Source organism: Schistocerca serialis, unplaced genomic scaffold, assembly GCF_023864345.2.
Source record: "Schistocerca serialis cubense isolate TAMUIC-IGC-003099 unplaced genomic scaffold, iqSchSeri2.2 HiC_scaffold_1228, whole genome shotgun sequence".
Classification (NCBI taxonomy): domain Eukaryota; kingdom Metazoa; phylum Arthropoda; class Insecta; order Orthoptera; family Acrididae; genus Schistocerca; species Schistocerca serialis.
In genome coordinates, this window is record NW_026047434.1 from 157,501 (window position 1) to 162,500 (window position 5,000).

General features: G+C 51.1%; 1 non-coding gene across 1 annotated transcript in view; it reads left to right on the forward strand.

The window, feature by feature from the left end:
- Nucleotides 1–4,230: 4,230 nt before the first annotated feature.
- Nucleotides 4,231–5,000, forward strand: part of LOC126436154 (small subunit ribosomal RNA) — a 1,909-nt gene continuing 1,139 nt past the window's right edge. Inside the window, exon 1 of the ribosomal RNA XR_007580467.1 lies at nucleotides 4,231–5,000. This exon is cut by the window's right edge and continues 1,139 nt beyond it. This is a non-coding gene — a ribosomal RNA (small subunit ribosomal RNA).

Sequence of the window (5,000 nt, forward strand, 5' to 3'; positions counted from 1 at the left end):
TCAGAATACAGATAATATATACAACCGTCCCTATACATGCTGAAAGACTCTGCACACAATGAGAACCACACGTCAGCCAGACACTATCACACACTACTCTCTGCCTCTAACAGGCACACACACAATATCTAACCACCAGCATGGAAGAACATCCGGTGCATCCTCTCCGCCACATTACACAATCCACACTATCATAACCAGACCGGGAGGTCCACCCAGAAAACAGAATATCCCACCCTTCCGACATCCGCCATTGCTCAGCTAAGCCACGAACACCCACACATGTCCTACACAGGGGTGCACCCAACATCACAATACTGCCTCCTGTCACAGTACACAAACAATGGCAGGAATGAAAGACACAGATCTGCCACAACCTTGGAATCGGAGCGCCGCCTGTCATGAGCCACAAGTGCATCCTGACGTGACAAATCGGATGATCCCGCAGGCATGCACTTACGATAATCACTATCAACGAACCTGCCGCCCCCTCCCCCCCCAAAATACACCTTTCCCTACAACGTGTACCTTAACCTAAGCTATATTGTACCTTAACCTAAGCGATATTGTACCTTAACCTAAGGTATATCGTACCTTAACCTAACCTACATTGCGCCTTCACCTAACCTACGTTGTACCTTAACCTAACCTACGTTGTACCTTAACCTAACCTACGTTGTACCTTAACCTAACCTACGTTGTACCTTAACCTAACCTACGTTGTACCTTAACCTAACCTACGTTGTACCTTAACCTAACCTACGTTGTACCTTAACCTAACCTACGTTGTACCTTAACCTAACCTACGTTGTACCTTAACCTAACCTACGTTGTGCCTTAACCTAACCTACGTTGTGCCTTAACCTAACCTACGTTGTGCCTTAACCTAACCTACGTTGTGCCTTAACCTAACCTACGTTGTGCCTTAACCTAACCTACGTTGTGCCTTAACCTAACCTACGTTGTGCCTTAACCTAACCTATGTTGTGCCTTAACCTAACCTATGTTGTGCCTTAACCTAACCTATGTTGTGCCTTAACCTAACCTATGTTGTGCCTTAACCTAACCTATGTTGTGCCTTAACCTAACCTATGTTGTGCCTTAACCTAACCTATGTTGTGCCTTAACCTAACCTATGTTGTGCCTTAACCTAACCTACGTTGTGCCTTAACCTAACCTACGTTGTGCCTTAACCTAACCTACGTTGTGCCTTAACCTAACCTACGTTGTGCCTTAACCTAACCTACGTTGTGCCTTAACCTAACCTACGTTGTGCCTTAACCTAACCTACGTTGTGCCTTAACCTAACCTACGTTGTGCCTTAACCTAACCTACGTTGTGCCTTAACCTAACCTACGTTGTGCCTTAACCTAACCTACGTTGTGCCTTAACCTAACCTACGTTGTGCCTTAACCTAACCTACGTTGTGCCTTAACCTAACCTACGTTGTGCCTTAACCTAACCTACGTTGTGCCTTAACCTAACCTATGTTGTGCCTTAACCTAACCTATGTTGTGCCTTAACCTAACCTATGTTGTGCCTTAACCTAACCTATGTTGTGCCTTAACCTAACCTATGTTGTGCCTTAACCTAACCTATGTTGTGCCTTAACCTAACCTATGTTGTGCCTTAACCTAACCTATGTTGTGCCTTAACCTAACCTATGTTGTGCCTTAACCTAACCTATGTTGTGCCTTAACCTAACCTATGTTGTGCCTTAACCTAACCTATGTTGTGCCTTAACCTAACCTACGTTGTGCCTTAACCTAACCTACGTTGTGCCTTAACCTAACCCATATTGTACCTTAACCTAACCCATATTGTACCTTAACCTAACCCATATTGTACCTTAACCTAACCCATATTGTACCTTAACCTAACCCATATTGTACCTTAACGTAACCTAATTTGTGCCTTAACGTAACCTAATTTGTGCCTTAACGTAACCTAATTTGTGCCTTAACGTAACCTAATTTGTGCCTTAACGTAACCTAATTTGTGCCTTAACGTAACCTAATTTGTGCCTTAACGTAACCTAATTTGTGCCTTAACGTAACCTAATTTGTGCCTTAACGTAACCTAATTTGTGCCTTAACGTAACCTAATTTGTGCCTTAACGTAACCTAATTTGTGCCTTAACGTAACCTAATTTGTGCCTTAACGTAACCTAATTTGTGCCTTAACGTAACCTAATTTGTGCCTTAACGTAACCTAATTTGTGCCTTAACGTAACCTAATTTGTGCCTTAACGTAACCTAATTTGTGCCTTAACGTAACCCATGTTGTGCCTTAACGTAACCCATGTTGTGCCTTAACGTAACCCAATTTGTGCCTTAACGTAACCCATGTTGTGCCTTAACCTAACCTATATTGTGCCTCAACCTAACCTATATTGCGCCTTAACCTGACGCACGTTGTCGCTGAACCTGCTCTGTAATTGTTATGCAACTCGTTAAATTAGTGTAGTGTTGCCTAACCGCAACCCTCGCAATATAGTTCGCTATTCGCACTGCCCGGTCCCCTGTGTATCGCGTCATGTTAAACACCTTGCAGGTGTTGCTGACTTTCCACATGCTCCTGCTATACACTGTAATGTGGATAGCAGCAGGACGTACATGCCCCCCCCCCTTCCCCCCTGCCTTCGCAAGCTGGTCGTTGAGAAGTTTGCATGTTCAATGCCCTTCGCATGCCGACGTACTCAGCCTACGTTGTGGTACGGCCTGTCACCTGTCCGCCGATGTACGCAAAACCCACAAACTGTACTGCACATTGGTCCGTATGTACTGAATGATACATCGTGGCACATGTGTGACCGTACGACGACTGCGCCTAGCAACGGCAGACCATACAGTCCAAATATTGTGCACGCAGCTACGTGTCGTCTCCCTATAAGAGCTGGATTGCAGTGTGGTACGCCATTCAGACGTGTGGGAGGAACGGACGCCCTGGATGGCGATCAGCATGAGCAGTCTGTTGATGTAGTGGAGCGTGTATTCGGACGTAGTCGTCTCTTCTCACACACCGTGATAGCATGTTGCACCGCGTTCCACATCTGCGACATCCTGCAGAGGCCGGCTGACAGTCGTTCGCGCAATGGACACCGCATACGTACGGGGGCTACCTTCCACGTGTTCTCGAGGCGTGCACATGTTGTTGCGTCTATGTGGGCAGACGTAGTGTGTTGTGACACCTGACACAGGCATGCAATACTCGTTGCAAATGGCGATGGACGTCTACGTTTGCTGGTGACGTTACGCAAATGAACAACAGGTAACCCGTTGTGGTGCGGTTGTTCTCGCTAGAGGTGAATCAGTGTTGGCGACGATCGGTCGAGCTATTAACCGGTTGTTTCAGGGATACCCACCATGCCCACGAACGTGAAAGGGGACCCACCATGCCCACGAACGCGAAAGGGGATCTGGGTGTGAGGCGATACGCGGCGGTGGCTGGGTGGGACCGTCCCCGGCCGGTGAGGGGGGGCCGCCCGGCGTGCTGGCAGCGCGGTGCGTGGGCGCACGCGCTACAGCCGGCTGGTGGGGGCGGCCAGTGGCAGGCGCGCCGGCCGACGGACGCGGCAGGCGGCGCAGCTGCGCGCCGGCGCCCCCTGCTCGCGGCGCCTTGCGGCCAAAGTAGGTCCTCGCGGGCCCGGTGCGAAGCGCGGTGGCCATCTGCAGTGTGCTGGTCCGATTGAGGACTGTGTGCGCTGAGGATGCGCCGCCGCCCGGCGCTCGGCGCCGCGACGCCGTCTGCTGCTCGGTCGCCCCAGCGGTTCTCGCAGGTGGTTTGTATCGCAGCTGTGCGGACGTGTTGGCGCGTGCGCTGTGCTGGGAGAGTTCGCTTCGGCACCCAAGTGGGGCTTTTGTCCTTCTGTGGCGCTGGCGTTGGAGCTGCCGGTCACCGTAGGTGGCGCGTGTTGTCTCCCGCCGGCAATGCCACGACAGCACGCTCCCGGGCCTCTGTCGGCAGCGGCAAGCTCAGTTGGGAGCACGGGTGGTCGCACCTAAAGCGTCTACTCGCCTAACTCCGGGCGATTGCGCCTCTCTCGAACCCGACCAAGTACTTAGGACGGCGCTGCGCGCCGCCGGGACCTGAGAGGGTTTCGAGGTGTGTTGTGCAGGGGAGCTCAGCCTCCTCCTGTTTGCAGAATAATTGAGCGGACGCTTGCGTGTTCGCGCGGGCCCCCGGGACACACTCCCGGGCGGCCGGCTGCTCAGCTCTAGTTGACGCAGCTCCCTGGTTGATCCTGCCAGTAGTCATATGCTTGTCTCAAAGATTAAGCCATGCATGTCTCAGTACAAGCCGCATTAAGGTGAAACCGCGAATGGCTCATTAAATCAGTTATGGTTCCTTAGATCGTACCCACGTTACTTGGATAACTGTGGTAATTCTAGAGCTAATACATGCAAACAGAGTCCCGACCAGAGATGGAAGGGACGCTTTTATTAGATCAAAACCAATCGGTCGGCTCGTCCGGTCCGTTTGCCTTGGTGACTCTGAATAACTTTGGGCTGATCGCACGGTCCTCGTACCGGCGACGCATCTTTCAAATGTCTGCCTTATCAACTGTCGATGGTAGGTTCTGCGCCTACCATGGTTGTAACGGGTAACGGGGAATCAGGGTTCGATTCCGGAGAGGGAGCCTGAGAAACGGCTACCACATCCAAGGAAGGCAGCAGGCGCGCAAATTACCCACTCCCGGCACGGGGAGGTAGTGACGAAAAATAACGATACGGGACTCATCCGAGGCCCCGTAATCGGAATGAGTACACTTTAAATCCTTTAACGAGTATCTATTGGAGGGCAAGTCTGGTGCCAGCAGCCGCGGTAATTCCAGCTCCAATAGTGTATATTAAAGTTGTTGCGGTTAAAAAGCTCGTAGTTGGATTTGTGTCCCACGCTGTTGGTTCACCGCCCGTCGGTGTTTAACTGGCATGTATCGTGGGACGTCCTGCCGGTGGGGCGAGCCGAAGGCGTGCGACCGCCTCGTGCGTGCTCGTGCG